Here is a 21,650-nt window from a genome sequence, read left to right on the forward strand (position 1 = left end):
ACTCAACATGCTCAACTTAAGTACAAGAGGGAGCAGTCTAATACTGAAAATATTTCAATGACAAGAGATATTAATGAATGTTTACATATAGGCACTCAAAACTGAATTACTAGAATTATGATTTCAGCCATAATAATTTACCTTCCCAGCTTCTTTCCACTGATGGTTCCCAATGTTTTTAATATGTTAATACATACATTATAAACTGTGCTAGAAGTTTCATATTCATGATGAGAGTCCCAAAGATTAAGAATTACTTAACATTTCCTAAAATTGCAAGAAGATGATGAAAAAAACAAGGCTTTTGAGAGTACAGATCTCATTGGTCCATCCATCATATCTTTTAATTTTGTTTTAACATCTTTCCACAGTTAGTATTCCCAACTAATAAAGCATTTTAAAAATCACAATGTAGTATTTCACAAAGAATAACATCTGTCAATTCTCTTGACTTTCTTTCCAGTGCTAAAGTTGTCTGCACTTTGAAACAAAAGCAAACATATAAATGATAAATGTTTTAAAATATGTACAATATTATGGATATATCTAATTTGCCTATGAAAAGGCAAACCTCTGGGTTGAAATTTTAAAAGGCTAAACTGATGAAAAGATGTCGTTAACGGAAGGAGCGCAGCGGCAGCCTCGGCTGCGGCCACGAAGCTGTCGCGGTCGCTCCTGCTGACTAGAAGCTGCGGCGACAGAAGCCGCCGAGCCTGTATCGAGAGCCGGCAAGTTGAGTGGCGACCGTGTGGATGAAAGGCTCTTGGTGCTCCAGCCAGGCATCAGGGCTGTGCCTCTGAGGTGGGAGAGCCAACTTCAGGACACTGGTCCACAAGAGACCTCCCAGCTCCACGTAATACCAAACGGCGAAAATCTCTCACAGATCTCCATCTCAACATCAAGACCCAGCTTCACTCAACGACCAGCAAGCTACAGTGCTGGACACCCTATGCCAAACAACTAGCAAGACAGGAACACAGCCCCATCCATTAACAGAGAGGCTGCCTAAAATCATAATAAGGCCACAGACACCCCAAAACACACCACCAGACGTGGACGAGCCCACCAGAAAGACAAGATCCAGCCTCATCCACCAGAACACAGGCACTAGTTCCCTCCACCAGGAAACCTACACAACCCACTGAACCAACCTTAGCCACGGGGGACAGATACCAAAAACAACGGGAACTACGAACCTGCAGCCTGTGAAAAGGAGACCCCAAACACAGTAAGATAAGCAAAATGAGAAGACAGAAAAACACACAGCAGATGAAGGAGCAGGGTCAAAACACACCAGACCTAACAAATGAAGAGGAAATAGGCAGTCTACCTGAAAAAGAATTCAGAATAATGATAGTAAGGATGATCCAAAATCTTGGAAATAGAATAGACAAAATGCAAGAAACATTTAACAAGGACGTAGAGGAACTAAAGAGGAACCAAGCAATGATGAAAAGCACAATAAATGAAATTAAAAATACTCTAGATGGGATCAATAGCAGAATAACTGAGGCAGAAGAACGGATAAGTGACCTGGAAGATAAAATGGTGGAAATAACTACTGCAGAGCAGAATAAAGAAAAAAGAATGAAAAGAACTGAGGACAGTCTCAGAGACCTCTGGGACAACATTAAACGCACCAACATTCGAATTATAGGGGTCCCAGAAGAAGAAGAGAAAAAGAAAGGGACTGAGAAAATATTTGAAGAGATTATAGTTGAAAACTTCCCTAATATGGGAAAGGAAATAGTTAATCAAGTCCTGGAAGCACAGAGAGTCCCATACAGGATAAATCCAAGGAGAAACACACCAAGACACATATTAATCAAACTATCAAAAATTAAATATAAAGAAAACATATTAAAAGCAGCAAGGGAAAAACAACAAATAACACACAAGGGAATCCCCATAAGGTTAACAGCTGATCTTTCAGCAGAAACTCTGCAAGCCAGAAGGGAGTGGCAGGATATACTTAAAGTGATGAAGGAGAAAAACCTACAACCAAGATTACTCTACCCAGCAAGGATCTCATTCGGATTTGATGGAGAAATTAAAACCTTTACAGACAAGCAAAAGCTGAGAGAGTTCAGCACCACCAAACCAGCTTTACAACAAATGCTAAAGGAACTTCTCTAGGCAAGAAACACAAGAGAAGGAAAACACCTACAATAACAAACCCAAAACATTTAAGAAAATGGGAATAGGAACATACATATCGATAATTACCTTAAATGTCAATGGATTAAATGCTCCCACCAAAAGACACAGACTGGCTGAATGGATACAAAAACAAGACCCATATATATGCTGTCTACAAGAGACCCACTTCAGACCTAGAGACACATACAGACTGAAAGTGAGGGGATGGAAAAAGATATTCCATGCAAATGGAAATCAAAAGAAAGCTGGAGTAGCAATTCTCATATCAGACAAAATAGACGTTAAAATAAAGACTATTACAAGAGACAAAGAAGGACACTATATAATGATCAAGGGATCGATCCAAGAGGAAGGTATAACAATTGTAAATATTTATGCACCCAACATAGGAGCACCTCAATACATAAGGCAAATACTAACAGCCATAAAAGGGGAAATCGACAGTAACACAATCATAGTAGGGGACGTTAACATCCCACTTTCACCAATGGACAGATCATCCAAAATGAAAATAAATAAGGAAACACAAGCTTTAAATGATACATTAAACAAGATGGACTTAATTGATATTTATAGGACATTCCACCCAAAAACAACAGAATACACATTCTTCTCAAGTGCTCATGGAACATTCTCCAGGATAGATCATATCTTGGGTCACAAATCAAGCCTTGGTAAATTTAAAAAAATTGAAATCGTATCAAGTATCTTTTCCGACCACAATGCTATGAGACTAGATATCAATTACAGGAAAAGATCTGTAAAAAATACAAACACATGGAGGCTACACAATACACTACTTAATAACGAAGTGATCACTGAAGAAATCAAAGGGGAAATCAAAAAATACCTAGAAACAAATGACAATGGAGACACAACGATCCAAAACCTATGGGATGCAGCAAAAGCAGTTCTAAGAGGGAAGTTTATAGCAATACAAGCCTACATCAAGAAACAGGAAACATCTCGAATAAACAACCTAACCTTGCACCTAAAGCAATTAGAGAAAGAAGAACAAAAAAACCCCAAAGCTAGCAGAAGGAAAGAAATCATAAAGATCAGATCAGAAATAAATGAAAAAGAAATGAAGGAAACAATAGTAAAAATCAATGAAACTAAAAGCTGGTTCTTTGAGAAGATAAACAAAATTGATAAACCATTAGCCAGACTCATCAAGAGAAAAAGGGAGAAGACTCAAATTAATAGAATTAGAAATGAAAAAGGAGAAGTAACCACTGACACTGCAGAAATACAAACGATCATGAGAGATTACTACAAGCAACTCTATGCCAATAAAATGGACAACCTGGAAGAAATGGAAAGATTCTTAGAAATGCACAACCTGCCGAGACTGAACCAGGAAGAAATAGAAAATATGAACAGACCAATCACAAGCACTGAAATTGAAACTGTGATTAAAAATCTTCCAACACACAAAAGCCCAGGACCAGATGGCTTCACAGGCGAATTCTATCAAACATTTAGAGAAGAGCTGACACCTATCCCTCTCAAACTCTTCCAAAATATTGCAGAGGGAGGAACACTCCCCAACTCATTCTACGAGGCCACCATCACCCTGATACCAAAACCAGACAAAGATGTCACAAAGAAAGAAAACTACAGGCCAATATCACTGATGAACATAGATGCAAAAATCCTCAACAAAATACTAGCAAACAGAATCCAACAGCACATTAAAAGGATTATACACCATGATCAAGTGGGGTTTATTCCAGGAATGCAAGGATTCTTCAATATACGCAAATCAATCAACGTGATACATCATATTAACAAACTGAAGGAGAAAAACCATATGATCATCTCAATAGATGCAGAGAAAGCTTTCGACAAAATTCAACACCCATTTATGATAAAAGTCCTGCAGAAAGTAGGCATAGAGGGAACTTTCCTTAACATAATAAAGGCCGTATATGACAAACCCACAGCCAACATTGTCCTCAATGGTGAAAAACTGAAACCATTTCCACTAAGATCAGGAACAAGACAAGGTTGCCCACTCTCACCACTATTATTCAACATAGTTTTGGAAGTGTTAGTCACAGCAATCAGAGAAGAAAAAGAAATAAAAGGAATCCAAATTGGAAAAGAAGAAGTAAAGCTGTCACTGTTTGCAGATGACATGATACTATACATAGAGAATCCTAAAGATGCTACCAGGAAACTACTAGAGCTAATCAATGAATCTGGTAAAGTAGCAGGATACAAAATTAATGCACAGAAATCTCTTGCATTCCTGTATACTAATGATGAAAAATCTGAAAGTGAAATTAAGAAAACACTCCTGTTTACCATTGCAACAAAAAGAATAAAATATCTAGGAATAAACCTACCTAAGGAGACAAAAGACCTGTATGCAGAAAATTATAGGACACTGATGAAAGAAATTAAGGATGATACAAATAGATGGAGAGATATACCATGTTCTTGGATTGGAAGAATCAACATTGTGAAAATGACTCTGCTACCCAAAGCAATCTACAGATTCAATGCAATCCCTATCAAACTACCACTGGCATTTTTCACAGAACTAGAACAAAAAATTTCACAATTTGTATGGAAACACAAAAGACCCCGAATAGCCAAAGCAATCTTAAGAACGAAAAAGGGAGCTGGAGGAATCAGGCTCCCTGACTTCAGACTATATTACAAAGCTACAGTAATCAAGACAGTTTGGTACTGGCACAAAAACAGAAATATAGATCAATGGAACAGGATAGAAAGCCCAGAGATAAGCCCACGCACATATGGTCACCTTATCTTTGATAAAGGAGGCAAGCATATACAGTGGAGAAAAGACAGCCTCTTCAATAAGTGGTGCTGGGAAAATTGGACAGGTACATGTAAAAGTATGAAATTAGAACACTCCCTGACACCATACACAAAAATAAACTCAAAATGGATTAAAGACCTAAATGTAAGGCCAGACGCCATCAAACTCTTAGAGGAAAACATAGGCAGAACACTCTATGACATAAATCACAGCAAGATCCTTTTTGACCCACCTCCTAGCAAAATGTAAATAAAAACAAAAATAAACAAATGGGACCTAATGAAACTTAAAAGCTTTTGCACAGCAAAGGAAACCATAAACAAGACCAAAAGACAACCCTCGGAATGGGAGAAAATATTTGCAAATGAAGCAACTGACAAAGGATTAATCTCCAAGATTTACAAGCAGCTCATGCAGCTCAATAACAAAAAAACAAACAACCCAATCCAAAAATGGGCAGAAGACCTAAATAGACATTTCTCCAAAGAAGATATACAGATTGCCAACAGACACATGAAAGAATGCTCAACATCATTAATCATTAGAGAAATGCAAATCAAAACTACAATGAGGTATCATCTCACACCGGTCAGAATGGCCATCATCAAAAAATCTAGAAACAATAAATGCTGGAGAGGGTGTGGAGAAAAGGGAACCCTCTTGCACTGTTGGTGGGAATGTAAATTGATACAGCCACTATGGAGAACAGTATGGAGGTTCCTTAAAAAACTAAAAATAGAACTACCATATGACCCAGCAATCCCACTACTGGGCATATACCCTGAGAAAACCATAATTCAGAAAGAGTCATGTACCAAAATATTCATTGCAGCTCTGTTTACAATAGCCAGGACATGGAAGCAACCTAGGTGTCCATCATCGGATGAATGGATAAAGAAGATGTGGCACATATATACAATGGAATATTACTCAGCCATAAAAAGAAATGAAATGGAGGTATTTGTAATGAGGTGGATGGAGTTAGAGTCTGTCATACAGAGTGAAGTAGGTCAGAAAGAGAAAAACAAATACAGTATGCTAACACATATATATGGAATCTAAGGGGAAAAAAAAAAAAAAAAAGGTCATGAAGAACCTAGTGGCAAGATGGGAATAAAGACACAGACCTACTAGAGAATGGACTTGAGGATATGGGGAGGGGGAGGGGTGAGATGTGACAGGGTGAGAGAGTGTCATGGACATATATACACTACCAAATGTAAAATAGATAGCTAGTGGAAAGCAGCCGCATAGCACAGGGAGATCAGCTCGGTGCTTTGTGACCACCTAGAGGGGTGGGATGGGGACGGTGGGAGGGAGGGAGATGCAAGAGGGAAGAGATATGGGAACATATGTATATGTATTACTGATTCACTTTGTTATAAAGCAGAAGCTAACACACCATTGTAAAGCAATTATACTTCAATAAAGATGTTTAAAAAAAAATTAAAAAATTAAAAAAAAAAATAAAAAAAAATAAAAAGATGTCGTTAAATGTTTAATAAATTGCCTAATCTTGATGTATTGCCTTTTATCCTTTCCAAAGAAAATGCAATGAAGAATCACAGCTGTGAATTACATGATTATAAATAATCCTGTTTTCAGTTGTAGAAGTTAGAGAATTCTCCTTTTGGAAGTATAAGAATAAATTGTGTATTAACAGTATACTAATTGTTTACTGCTTTCAAAAGAAAAAAGGTTGCCAAAAGATCGGTGATTACAAATAAACTTTGTTAGCATAGATACAAACATAAAAAAAAAAAATCTCCTGAAATTATCAACATTTACTTTTTTTCCCTTTTCTAAAAATTTGAAGCAACCACATATTTATAGAAAAGTTGGAAGCACAGTAAATACAAAGAGCTTTTTTTCTGAACCATTTGACACTAAGTTGCTAAGTGGTTGCCCTATCCCTCTAGGATATGTTACTCCTACAAGCAAGGACATTCTCCTACATAACCAGAGGAATTCCATTGATACATTGCTACCATCTGATTCTCAGAACCCATTCCAGTCTTGCCAAGTCCCAATAATACCCCTTAAACCAAAAAGGTCTAACTTAGAATCACATATTACACCTAATTTTCATGTCTCTTTAGTCTCCTTCAGTCTTCTTCCACTTCCATGACTTTGACACTTTTGTAAATTACAGGCCAGTTATTGTGTAGAATGTTCCTTAGTAGTAGTTTAGGATTAAATTACATCTTTAGCAGAAATATCACAAAAGTGATACTACACTCTTCTCATTGCATCCTATCAATTTGTCCCTTTACTGATGATAATCCCATCAATCACATGATAAACATGGTGTCTGCCACACCTCCCACGTAATCAATAAGTATTTTGTAGTGGAATATTGAAATAATATAAATATCCCAGCCCTTCAAACTTTCAGTTTATTCTTTTATTGACATATGCCTGGGCTCTTGGTTTCTTATTTTATTCAATACTTTATTATGTGTACTATCATTATTTATTTTTGATGCTCAAATTGCCCTCCATTTGGCCAGTGGGAGCCAATCCAAGCTGGCTTCTGTGTCCTTTGAACTTGCCCACATCATTCTTCGAGCACTTTCTTCCTTTCTGGAACAAGATGTTTTGGACTCATCTTGTACTTTCCTTGTCTCGCCCTTGGAATTAGCCATTTCTCCAAGGAGCCTGGTTTCTTTTTGCAGAAAATGGTATCTGAAACCAAGATCTGGAGGTCCCTTGAAACTCACAGGGCGTGCTCATGGCTCTTAGCTTGCGGCTGTTCCTAGCCTTTCTCAGCAGACAGAGCTGGAGGGAAAAATGTATTTATACAGTGTGTGCCCTCACGTGTACACACACATACATATAGACGCTCACATCTATATTTATTTCTACATCTACCTTTATATGTTGAAACATATGCATTTATACCCGTATCTCCAATTCCAATCCCATCAGGGTTATAAATCTAGTTTTCTGCCTTTCTATATTTTTAACTCCTTTTTCCAACAACAGAAAACCTGCCTTGTTCTCAGCTTATTTGATCAGTCTCCCAGTCTGTAAGGACTCTCCCACTATCCCGACCACATCACCTGCGGAGGTGCCACGCTCACCCTGCCCAGAGCTCCAACATCCCACGCTGGCTGCCCCGTGTCCACGCCTTCCTCATCCTGCTCAGCTCTGACCCTCCACCTTAAGCCGAACTCCCTCCCACCCTCCTCATCCGACCTGGGCTCCTATATGTCCCACAGGCCACCCCTCCACGGCGATGCTGTCCTCAACATTTGGGCTCTAAGCCACTGCACTACCCCTCAGGGCACCTCGGAGGCACCTTGCTCTGCTCTCCGACCAGATTCCGGGCTCAGTTGCTCAGCAAAGGGGGAGGAAAAGGAGAATCCACACAAAGGTTTGAGGTCTATAGAAAGCAATCAATGTTATTCTTTTTTCACTCTTTTCTCACTTTTAACACATATAAAAGAGGAATAAAATGACAAGATCTAGCTCTTGCAGCCTTCTCACCTACTTTTCAGTCAGTAGCTTGTGAGGATGTGTGTTGTGTGTGTTTAATGTTTTATGCGAAGGCAGCCAGACCATCGCAGAAGCTCTGCACTCGTTACTTCCCATCAGAGTTGACCTATTTCCCCGCCTCACAACAGAGCATCCAGAAAAGGCCAAGTTGGATAATTTGTTGCATTTTCCCTTTGTCTTGGGGAAACAAGGCCTATTAAGGGGAAAAGGCCAAGATAATTTGTTATATTTTCCCTGGGTCTTGGAGAAATGTGAGAGGAGAAACAACAAACATTTTAAAAGAAAAAAAAAACACTTTTATAAGTTAAAAAAATAATAAATTAAAAGTTTGTTTTAATTTTAATTTAAAAAAATTAAAATAGTTATCCTATGGGTTTTGTTTACTTCCCATAGGGAGAATAAATAATTTTTCTGGAAAGAAGATATGTCTCACCTGTTGGGAAAGCTTTCTTTAAGGAAGCAGGGGAGAGAGCTGTCAGCTTTTAGGAATTTCTGACACAAAATGATTGGAGAATACTGCTAGTTAGGAGTATATATTTCTTATCCAGAGAGCATTTTTGTTCCTCTCACTGACATTCAGCTGACAGAGGTAAAGTTAAAACAATACAAACAAAACTGTTTGTGTTCAATGTCATGGCAGCACTATTCATAATAGCCAAGACACGGAAGCAGCCTAAATGCCCACTGAAAGATGAATGGATAAAGAATATATGGTATATATATATATACACAATGGAATATTACTCAGCCATAAAAAGAATGAAATAATGCCATTTGCAGCCACACGGATGGACCTAGAGATTATCATACTAAGCGAAGTAAGTCAGAAAGAGAAAGGCAGATACCACATCATATCACTCATGTGGAATCTAAAATATGATACAAATGAACTATTTACAAAACAGAAATAGACCCACAGACACAGAAAACAAACTTATGGTTACCCAAGAGGAAAGCAGGGGGAGGGATAAACTCGGAGTTTGGGATTAACATATACACACTACTATATATAAAACAGATAACCAACAAGGAACTATACTCAATATTTTGTAATAACCTATAAGGGAAAAGAATCTGAAAAAAATATATATGTATGTATTTATAACTGAATCACTTTGCTGCACACCTGAAACTAACACAACATTGTAAATCAACTATACTTCAATTAAAAAAGAAAAAGGAAACAAATCAAACAAAAAAAAACTTGTTTGTGCCATGGGCAGGGAGTTAATAGGCAAGCTGGAGTTGTCCCCAGGAACCCAGACCTCGGATCTGGGCGCATATACAAGTCCGCTCCTTCCAAGATGTCACCAAGGACACCTTCAGAAAGGCTCATCTCTGCTTTAATTTCGGGAAGGTTGGGGAGCTCAGCTGTAATGTTATTCAGAAAAAGGCAGAATAAAAATCAGGATAGGCCAGGTTTAGGACTATAGTTACCAAGTCTAGAATTTACATTAAAAAACCATAGGGGCTTCCCTGGTGGCGCAGTGGTTGAGAATCTGCCTGCCAATGCAGGGGACAAGGGTTCGAGCCCTGGTCTGGGAAGATCCCACATGCCGCGGAGCAACTAGGCCCGTGAGCCACAACTACTGAGCCTGCGCGTCTGGAACCTGTGCTCCGCAACAAGAGAGGCCCGCGCATCGCGATGAAGAGTGGCCCCCGCTTCCCACAACTAGAGAAAGCCCTCGCACAGAAACGAAGACCCAACACAGCCAAAAATAAATAATAAATAATAAATAAATAATAAATAAAATTTTTTTTTTAAAAAACAAACAAAAAAAAACCATAAAGACCAGGGGGAGCGAGGGAGCTGGTCTCTAAAGTCTGGCAGAACTCTTCTACAGAACAAAACCGGACAAACACCGCCGCTCCCGGCGTGATCCTCCCACCTGTGTCCCCGTGGCCAGAACTGGCCACCCCAAGTAGGCAGCTGGGTGTGAGAGCTTTCGGGGGCCTCCCGAGAGCTTTTTTTAACCTGGTATTTTCTGCTTATAGACTTTCCACAGGGGCAACCCCAGGTCCGGGGTGGGGGGATTCTCTTCAGCTGGGAAATCTGAGAAGTCAGCTGGCCTGTGGCAAAGGAGGTATTTTTAGCCGAGACTTGGGGATCTCGGGAGTGCCATCTACTTTAGACCGCAGGGTGGGAGACACAAAACAGAGCTAAGCAAGGGGACTGGGGCGACTCTGCATTTTCTTAGCAACGACTGCTGAGCTTACCTTGAGAAGAAGATTCTGTGTGTGCTCTGGTGGGGCGGGGAAAGCCGGCCCGGGGGTCTTCTCAGCAATGGGGCTCCACCCTCCCCGTGGAGGCGAGGCCCGGAAGTCCCGCCTTCACGCCACGTACGCGCAGGGGCTCTCCCAATACCTATCTGCTCACCGGCCCACCTGCCTGCCTGCTGCATTGGCATCACCTGAAACTTCTTAGAAATGCAAATATGGGGCCCCATCTACTAAGTTAGAAACTCTGGCAGTGGGACCCAGCCATCTGTGTTGCATCAGGCCCTGCAGGTGATTCTCAGGCATGCTAAACCTGGAGGATTACTGGCCTAATCACGCGGTCACAAACATCCCTAGATAAAGGTACAAGAACAAAACTTTATCCCTATCAAACCCACACGGCAGTACATCGTTTTAAATTAATAGACATTATTTTTAGCACAGTTTTAGATTTACAACATTGAGCAGATAGTAAAGAGAGCCAATAATTCTTGGTAAACCTTTTTTGTTCTCCTGTGTACCTTACCCTTTCTCTCCCAGCTGAGTTTTGCTATCAAAGGTTGCAACTGAGTCAGAGTAAGAAACAGCCCCCAGTGCTCGGGGAGGATGGCAGTCCCACACAGCAACCCTAGAAATGGGTACACCGGGCAGGCTGCAGGGAAGCCAACTGAAATTGTCTAAGATGATGTAGCCACAGGAATGCCTCCTCAAAAGAGTCTGGGAAATAACATTAGAGTATTCCTAATGAATTAGCTTCCTATGGCTGCTGTAACAAATGCGACCTGTGGCTTACAACAACACAGATTTATTTCTCTTACATTTCTGGAGGTCAGAAGTCTGAAATCAGTTCCACCAGGCTAAAGTCAAGGTGTCATCAGGGTTGCTTCCTTCTGATTACTTTGAGGAGAGGATCTGTTTCCTTGCCTTTTTCAGCTGTTAGTGGCTGCCTGTCTGTATTCCTTGGCTGCTGGCCCTTCCTGTATCTTCAAAGCACATCTCTCTAGTCTCTACATCCATCCTCTCATTGCCTTCTCCTCTGACTGACCCTCCTGCCTCCCTCTAATAAGGACACTGTGGTCCCATCAGTTCCTCCCAGATAATCCAGGACAATCTCCCCATCTCGAAATCTTAACACACAATCTATTCACAGCTGCAAAACCCCTTTTGCCTTATAAGGTGGCATTCACAGGTCCCGAGGATTAGGATATGGATATATTTGCGGGTCCATTATCCAACTTACCACACTCCATATGGCCCTGTACTATCTAATACGGTAGAGACACTGGCCACATGTGATTATGGAGCACCTGAAATGTGACTCATCTGAATTGAGATGTGCTGTAAGAGTATTGAAATTTGAAGACTTAGTATGAAAAAAATAAGGTAATGTATTTCATTCATAATTTTTATATTGATTCCATGTTAGAATTGCAAAATCTTGGATATAGTGAGTTAAATAAGACATATTATTAAAATTAAATTAATCTGTTCTTTTTGCTTTTTCAAACGTAGACAATTTTAAATTACCCACGTGGCCAACATTATGTTTCTACTGGACAGCGCTGCCATAGACCACAAAGGAAGCAGGGTGATGTTAAATTTCAATAGTTTTATTTGTGTCTTACTCATAGTTATAAGGGATCCTAGACATTGAAAGCAATATGTCTTCTTTCAACCTTCTCTAGGGAGAGCAACTGACTGCACAGAATTGAGATTTCAAATCAAGAGGGATGTTATATAGGGACACACAACTAAATTCTCCACTAGATAACAGTAACCAAAAAAAAATAATAATAATCTAGCAGCTCGTGTTCTTACAAAGCACTTTCTTAAAGCATAATTTTGCTGAATCCTCAATCACAATCCTGTGAGAGGAATATTGTTCCCATTCTTCAGAGAAAGAAATTGAGCCTAAGGGAAATTTACCTGCTGGAGTGGCACCCATCTAATAAGTGATGGATAAGAACCCGAGCTACGTTTGTGTGCCACAGTGCCCAGGGCTGCCTTGAGCTTATCTTGGCTTGGGTTTAATGATTTAATCAAGCTCACTGTACTTCCTGGGTTATTTTATGTCTAATCTTCCTAAATTTCAGAGATCCCAGAATTCTCCCTCTTTACCTGAAAATTTTGTTCCTTTGCCAATCTGAACACATTTTTGTGATTGTTTATTTATTAACTGTGAACGCAGAGGGGTGTGTGTCCTACCTAGCTATTTAAGGAAGAGGACTTTATCCTGTGTCGAACTCCTCAGCTAGAGGCATACCTGATACTAAAACCAGACAAAGACACCACCAAAAGAGAAAATTACAGGCCAATATCTTTGATGAATATAGATGCAAAAATTCTCAACAAAATATTAGCAAAGTGAATCCAACAACACATAAAAAAGATCATACACCGCAATCAAGTTGGATTCATCGCAGGGTCACAAGGATGGTTCAACATACACGAATCAATGTGATACACCACATCAACAAAAGAAAAGACAAAAACCACAGGAGATCATCTCAATAGACACAGAAAAAGCATGTGATAAAATTCAGCAGCCGTTCATGATAAAAACTCTTACCAAAGTGGGCATAAACGGAACATACCTCAAGATAGCAAAAGCTATTTATGACAAACCCACAGCCAACATAGAGGCGTGCCTGGCCCCCAGCTTGATGTGGACCATCTGTTGGATGGCCCCCAACACGAATGACTGTCTCTCCCCACCCTTTCCACCACCCACAAGCTGCATGCCTAGGTGAAATGCTCAGATCTGACTTAGAGCCAGAGAAGATATCCCCAGACAAACCTGGCCTGTGGTGAGCAGATTTCCTCTACTCAGTCTTCCTTGGAGTGGAACAGGCCATTTCGCACTTTGGCAGAGGTTGCTGTGAGAAGAACTGGCAAAGACCCACAAAGAGGGAAGCAGATGTCAAGGTCAGCTAGGATGCCCCTTACCCAGCAGCACTTCTCGGCTGTCGGAAAGGGAGGAGGGAAGTAAAAAGGAAAAGGGTACAAATGTGCTGCTCATTTTCTCTGCAACATGAAAATCTCAGCCTTTAGATCTAGAAAGGCCCTTGGAGAGTGTCTAGTCTAACAACCTCATTTTATGCATGAGAAAACCAGGATCAAACAGGTTAACTGACGTCTTTCTGTAAAGTCTCCCAGCAACTTAGTGTCAGATAAAGACTAGAGCTCCCTTTTCTGATTGTGCTCAACTTGGACAAAAATTGCTTTAAAGGATCACAGACAAGTATTAAGAAAAATCACACAGCTTCGATTTCCAAACCACGCTGCAGAGAAGAGGCACCTTGCTTGCAGGCTGAGACCCTGAAATAGGCACTCAAAGCTGAAAGTCATGTACAGTCAAAATAATCCTTGAAAATCCTTAGGAAAATGCCACACTGGAGACCAATATAACTTCTGTCAATCAATCCCACACAGTCAGTTTTTCCAGAGATGGAACAGGTTCCACAGTTGAGTACCAGATTAATTAATTGGCTTGAGGTTAGAGGACAAAAAGGCACAGATCTTTAAACACAGGACCACACGTAAGACTGCAAGCTGGATACATATAAAAGGCACCAGAGTTCTGAAATTAACAGCAGATTCCCTTCTCTTATCCCCTGCTCTCACTCCAGGGCACTGAGCAGAACGACAGGCAAAGTGACTCATACTACGTAAACAGTTCTCTCTTCCCCACACTCCTGATTTAGTGTTTACTGCTTAATTAGAAGCTAAGCTTCACATGCGCATGAATCTCTATTTTGTTCATTTGTGAATCCCAAGTGCCCGGTACTGTGCCTGGCACATAAATGTGTGTTGAATAAATGGATAAATCTACTCCTCTTTTTGTCCAGGCTACGTAGTTGAATTCTTGTAAGTTGATGTTATTCTGTTCTAGCACGTAGCTCTTAACCTCTCGGGGTGTTACGTTGCCCTAGCCAGAAAAATTCACATTGAACTGTTCATAGAGATTGTTCAGTACTCATGGGGTTCATGGAGCCCAAGATTAAAATTTCCTGGTGCTATCAACCTTTAAGATGCTGCTGTGACACTTTAGCAGAATGACCTTCTTGGCTTTGGAGAGACTGACATCGTTTACTTTCATAACTGCACAAGGACTTTTCTTTACAACTCTCCCAAATACTGGAAACAAAAGGTACTCTTTAAATGTTCAGCCCAAAAGCTCAAAGGGGACCTGGGCTAAGCTCAAACTAGTGGCGCCAAAATGATCTTCACAACCCTCCGCTATATTTTCTGACCTACTCCTAAGCCAGCCTGTTGGCCGACTGGCCCTTCTCCACGGATGTCCTCTTGAGCTGCTTGCAGGTTTCAGCACTGATACTGAATGGCCAGATGGATCACCTACAGGACCACCCTGGATCCCCAGCTAGCCCTGTCAAGCATTGACACACTTGTCACCACCAGCTCTGATGGTTTGGACACAGAGAAATGTACGGCAGGAGAATATTCAAACAGCTGTTGTAAGGTGAGCTGATGGGGGCAACTGCCAGCAGGCTGAGAGGAAAACATAATTTACGGGCATCCTTCAGCAGAGCTCAGAGCCAAGCAAACACCGCTGCAGAACCCTCAGGGATGCGGCAGACAGACACACTGGTGCTCCAAGACAACAGCGGCTCTTTCTGAGCAAAGAGAAAGAAGGAGAGACCGGAGACAGGGCTGGAGACAGTGACAGGCTCAGGAAAGGGCAGCTGACTCAGTAATCCAAAAGTGAGCCAACTCATGTACTACACACCCACATGGAAAGCACATATAATCTCCCAGCCTGCATGGTGATTGTCTGCCTATAAGAATAATAAATATTATAGACTATGCTCTAAAGCAGATTTACAAAGTCCCAGAAACGGAATAAACTCAAGGCAGGGAAAGGATTACCTATCTATGCATCTGTACGGGATTGAATAGTGTCCCTCAAAAATTCATGTCCACCGGAACCACAGAATGGGACCTTACTTGGAAATAGGGTCTTTGCCTTTGGAATTAGTTATGGTGACATCATACTGGATTAGGGTGAGCCTTAATCCAATAAGACTGGTGCCCTTGTAATAAAAGGGGAGAACACAGAGACACAGGGAAGAAGGCCATGTGACTATAGAGGCAGAGATTAGAGATGCAGCTACAAGCCAAATGCCAAAGAGTGCCAGCAATCACCAGAAGCTAGGAAGAGGGGAGGAAGGATCCTTTCCTAGAGCCTTCAAGGGACATAGCCCTGCAGACATCTTGATTTTGGACTTGTAGCCTCCAGAACTGTTAGCAAATAAATTTTCAGTGTTTTAAGTCACCAGGTTTGTGGTAACTTGTTACAGCAGCCCTAGGAAACTAATACATCATCTCTCTATTTTAGCTACTTTCAAATACATTTCTGTATAGTCATTCATTCACAAATAGTTAATTTGTACGAATTCTGTGCCAGGCACTCTTCCAGCAATGAACAAAAACAAAGAAAAATCTCTGCCCCCATGAAGCTTATATCTCAGAGTAAGAGGAGACAGAAAATAATCAAAATAAAGAAGTAAAATACATAGTCTGTCAAATGGTGATAAGTTCAGTAAGGGGTCCTATGGCATGAGGTGGAGTATTAGTTTTAAATTTGAATAAATTAACCATTCTCAGAGGATTCTGATCCAAACATTGAACCTAAGATTCTAGTACAGACAGTCCTCGACTTAACGGTTTCTCTGCTTTATGATGGTGTGAAAGCAATACGCATTCAGTAGAAACCGTGCTTTAAATTTTGATGTTTCCCTGGGCTGGTGGTATGTGGTAAGCTACTCTCTTGTGATGCTGGGAGGGGTCGCGAGCCGCAGCTCCCAGTCAGCCACGCGATCATGACGGCTAACAACTGATACACTTAAAACAGTCCTGTACCCAGATGACCATTCTGTTTTTCACTTTCAGTAAATTACTGAAATTTACTGGTTTAGTAAATTACCTGAGATATTCAACACTTTATTATAAAACAGGCTTTGTGTTAGATGGTTTTGCCTAACTGTAGGTTAATATAAGTTTCCTGAGCATATTTAAAGTAGGCTAGTCTAAGCTGTGATGTTTGGTAGGTTAAGTATATTAAATGCATTTCAACTTATGATGATATTTTCAACTTATGAAGGGTTATTGGGACATAACCCCGTTGTAAGTCAAAGTAGATCTGTACTGTCATTCTTGGGGAAAATGGTACAACACGTAAAGGTACGTAGGGGAGAGAAGAGCCTCACTCTATTATATCAGAGTTTCTGCTCTAAAACCAGGAAAACCATCAGCCATAAAGCTCACTGTGAAGGGAAACGAACAATTCGTTAGCAAAAATCATCAAGGCTAAGGGTAGAATTTCTAAGGATTTTGTGACTAACACACACACTTGTTGGCTGATTTATAATAAATGTTAAATATAAAATTTATTATGTGATTATATAAATTATGTAAATCATAAATAGTCATTTACCATTCAACAAATGCCCTGGCCGTGATTCAGCTATGCAAAACCACTCTTAAGAGAAAAAGAAGCAAAGGGAGTGCTGGACAGAAAAACTTTTATCATCCAAGAGTCTCACTGAATTATCACTCAAGCAAAAGAAAGCTCTAGAGCTAAGAGAACATTCCTCGGTGAAGGAGATGTTCTGTCCACACTGTCTAATACAGTAACCACTGGTCACATGTGATTATTGAGCACTTGAAATGTGGCTAGTGAGACTGAAAAACTGAATTTTTAATTTAATTTTGATTAATTTAAGTAACCGCATTAATTAAATAACCACATGTGGCCAGTAGCTGCTCTATTGGAGAGAACAGCTGTAGAATCACAGAAGGCTAGCTGTGGAGACAAACCTGAGAGACTCATAAATGTGAGATGGGACCAGCTCCACAAATAAAAACAGGTAAGGGAGCCTTCACAGAATGTATAACTATTACGTAGAGTTTTTCTAGGACCTATTTCTTTCCTTAATGCTCACCATGCCCTTATAGATATTCAGCGGTATTATCCCCGTCGGCTGGAAGAGGAAATCAAGGTTCAGCAAGATTTTTTGACTGCCCAGGGCCTTGCAGCTTTTAACGGCTAGAGCCAGAGATTTGAATTTGGCTTTGACACCAAAATACATACTCTAGCCACCAAGGCACTCCATTTACAGCACCTTTCACTCTTGTGATGTCTTCCATTCAATCCACCCTCTCTGAACAGTCTGAAACACAAAAGTGTGTGTGTCTGCATGTGTGTGTGTACACATATGTGTGTCTGAGTAGATTTTGCAGAACAGGTAAGTCTGAGAGTTACTTGAGTTCTTAGTGTGGATCAAGTATTCCGTACAAATCAATATCCTCTAGACAACCAGCCCCATTCTCCACTTAATCAGGCAAGAACAGGATGCATGAATGCATGCTTGTTGACTAACTTATTAAGGCCAAAGTGGCACGTTAAATAAACCCTTCTTCCTTGGACACATTCAGCAAAAATTCTATAACCCAGCTTTCCTGGTCCTCAAGGAGCTCCCATTCCCCCCCAGCCATAGACAAACTCAGAAACCCTAAGACCACAGGTCTTCAAGTCAAGGGAGCCTGGAGGTAAGGGAAAGAGGAAAACTGAGCAACAGGGCACCTCATTAACGGTATGGAGATTTGAAAATACCGATTTCAGAGGGTGATGATGCTAACTCTCTGGAGATACGGGGATGCTCAGCTTCTCCCCACAATCTCCTGTTTGCCCCCAACAATGGAGAAGGGCAAGTGAGGGGCTTGTGGGGACATACAGCCAGCAAGTGTGGAAATCCAGGTGAAGCCAAGGTGGGAAATATGACCCTCCTAAGACACAATCACACCTGGTTGGTGGTGGAGGCACTGATGCCTGTTGTGCTGTTATTAGTAAGATTTCTGCAGCATTGTGAAGAAGGTTTCTAATGGGACTAATGTTGCATCTTTTTTAAAAAGTTTCACTATGCCTAGAAATATACTTGATGAGATTAATAAAGCAATTCTTATTTGTCTCTTTAACCTCCTGAAAGGTTTAGCTGAGTCTTTCATCACTGTACTATACGCCTATCCTGCAAGGAACGGTCTGGGAAGAGTCCTTTCCCCAAAATAAAGCTTTACAGCATTTCCAGGTTTTGAGATTTATGTGATCCCATACCCAACTAACTCTGAAAATAGTTCATCCTAGTGTGACTCTCGGTGTCCTGGGAAGAATTCTATGGAAAGCCTGACTGCTCAGCCCAGCAATCACACGTCTCTGCAGACAGCTAGTCTAACCTCTCAAGCCCCAGGAACCCGGTTCGAGGGACTGATTTCTAGCCTAATTTCCGCACAACAAAACTAATGACACCAAATAATACAAACAAGCTGGTGAATGTTGTGCTGTGACAAAAACCGATTTTATAACGGTTATTTCCAAAATTAAGGTGTTGCGACATCTTTAATTTCAACACCTTCAGCTAAAATGTGTGTCTTTGGAAGATGATCACCAGTAAGTCCTGACTTCGCTCTCTTTCTGGTAGCAGTCGGCATTCCTTTGCAGAGTTTTGATTCCATCAGTAAATTATTGAATACTTTACCAAGGGGGTGGGGGGCGAGGGGAGACTACGAACTGCAGATGGACACAGAGAAGTCGTCGCGGTCTTATTCAAGAGTGAGCCCGTCTTTGTAGTGCATTGTTCTCAGAAGTCTCCCGCGGAAGGAAAGCTCTACTTTACGAATTGCCGGGACAGCGTCCCTGGGAACGCCCAGCCGGGCCGCTTCCCTGATGAGCTCGCAGCTCTGAGGGCGCAGGGCTCGGTCCCGGGAATGACAAGCAGTGCAAAAAGCGCCTACACCGCCATCCACCGGCCCCAAGCGGGTGGCACCCGGAGTGGCGAGCTCGCCACGAGAGCTGGGGAAGAATCCCGGCAGGATCCGACCCAACGCCACCTTCCTCCCACAAGCGCAGCCCTGCGTCCCTGCCCCGAGAGCGGTCCCTGGTCCCCGGCTCCGCGCAGCTGGGACCACGCCGCAGCGAATGGATTCCGGGACCCTCCTGACACCGAAGAAGGAAGGCAGCGCCCAAAAGAGACCCGGTTCCTGGGGGCTCAGGCCAGTGAGGACCTGCCGTGGTGCTCTTCCCTACCTTTCCTCTCTCGAACCAGGGGCAACGTTGTCCATTCCCAGGACAGAATCGGAGCCCGCCAAACCCGGAGTAGCTCGAACCCGCAGCCCCTACCCCAGCCCCGCCCCCCCCCCCATGGCGGCCGGCGCCTGGTGTGCCCAGGCGGGTACTCGCCGCAGACGAAGTTTGCGCGCAGGGTACGCAGGAGTTCCCAGCACCCTGCAAGGGGCAGCGCTCAGATGGTTCTGGGATGTCCACGCTCAGATGGTCCAAGGATAACCGGCACCGCTGGTTGCAGGGGAACCGGGCGCGAGTCCGGGCTCTAAGAGGGATGAAGACCCAGGCGCGCGCGGCCGGGAAGGGAGGCTTACGTCTGGGGCAAGCGAGGCTGCGCGGTCCTTCCAGATGCCGGGCGTCGGCGCAGAAAAGAAGCCGCGGACCCCCGAGGGCCTGGTTCCGACGGCTCCTTCAGCAGCCTCCTCAGGCGCCCGGGCGCCGCCGAGCCCACTTGATGCGTGGAGGGCGCCCCTGCAGGGGACGCGGTAGCGCCTCTGGCAAGGAGAGCGTGGTCTCCGGACCGACCCGACCCGAGCGTTAAAGGAAACCCTACCCATGACCCTGGGAGGGTCCCGGACGCTGGGCGACCGGGATGGAGGACCGTGCGCCCGAGGACTGGTCACAGGGTGCTTAGCGTGGCGCTGGGACAGCCGAAGCTCACCGACGGCAGGGCAAGAAGGTGGCACCCGAGGGGAGGAGGGGGCGGGACGGGAGGGATTGACCCTGAATTCATCCGGACTGAGAGGTCATGCGACCTATTCGGCGGCAGAGCGCGGTTCGTGGATCTTACCCGCTCCGGGGCCCCGGCTGGGCGGTAGCGCTCTTCCGGAGCGCGGGCGGGGGACTGTTTCGTGGAAAACATGTCTCGCTTTTTCCTCCGTCCACTCTTATCCTGGTCGCTTTTCTCTCCTCTGCGTGCCCCTGGGAGAGGCACTACGGATGCCTTGCTCCTCGCTCAGGAAGAGACAAGTTGAACTTCAAGGGACAGGGGCTCCACATTTTGTCTGCTCGACAGATCCCACCTCCCTTCACTCCCATCTCTGGGTCCCACCCATAAGAACCCTTAATGACAGATCCTCTACAACCCCACCTCTTTGCATTCAAAGAAGTTATTCTTCAGGGGCAGAGGGGAAGCCAAGCGGACTGTGGGTCCCCCCACCCATGCCCACCCCCAAACTTACGCCCCACGACGGCAGCACGAAGAGGACGAGACCTGAGCGTTTGGGCTGTGGGAGACCGAGTAATTGGGAGCAAAGGAGTAACTTCTCGGCTCTCCCAAATCTCATCACATCCTAGACCATTCTCTTTTGGCCAGAGCGTAGCCAAGTAAAAATCAGAATAACTGCAGGCACTGGCAATTAAAGGGCAAGTTTGTTATCTCAACACAGATTTACGTTTCTAGGGCGAGCATTATTTGCTTTAGGCAAATGGAAACTAGTTTCTCTGTTTAGGGAAGGAACTGCTTTGCAAGAGTGCGTGAGACTTTGCTGGGGCTGCAGGGACCCGGGAGTGAACCTGAGCCCGCTTCCATAAACCTAGCAGCGGTTTCCTGCGGAGAGCAATCACAGGCTGAATCCTAGGGGCCAACAACTCTGTGCCTTTCTGTCACTCACTCACCTTTCTGGCACTGCAGGTATTTACCATGGTAGAGACTACCATTTGAAGCCCAAGTTGTCATATGTTTGGCAGAAAATGACTGCACTTGAGTTTCTCTTAGAAATATATATTTTTTAATCCAACTTTAGTCAAGACCTAAGGAAAATTTCAAAAATCACTCATGAGGTTATTGAATGAATCCATCTCCATTATTCTGGCAGAGGCTATGTGTAGTCAACAAAACATGTATCA

General features: G+C 42.7%; 1 protein-coding gene across 1 annotated transcript in view; it reads right to left on the reverse strand.

The window, feature by feature from the left end:
* Positions 1 to 19,780, reverse strand: part of CORIN (corin, serine peptidase) — a 286,147-nt gene extending 266,367 nt beyond the window's left edge. Inside the window, exon 1 of the mRNA XM_061191367.1 lies at positions 19,767 to 19,780. The gene's annotated coding sequence lies outside the window, so the exon portion shown is untranslated. The remainder of the gene's footprint in view (positions 1 to 19,766) is intronic.
* Positions 19,781 to 21,650: the final 1,870 nt, after the last annotated feature.

The sequence above is a fragment of the Eubalaena glacialis genome, chromosome 5 (assembly GCF_028564815.1).
Source record: "Eubalaena glacialis isolate mEubGla1 chromosome 5, mEubGla1.1.hap2.+ XY, whole genome shotgun sequence".
Lineage (NCBI taxonomy): Eukaryota > Metazoa > Chordata > Mammalia > Artiodactyla > Balaenidae > Eubalaena > Eubalaena glacialis.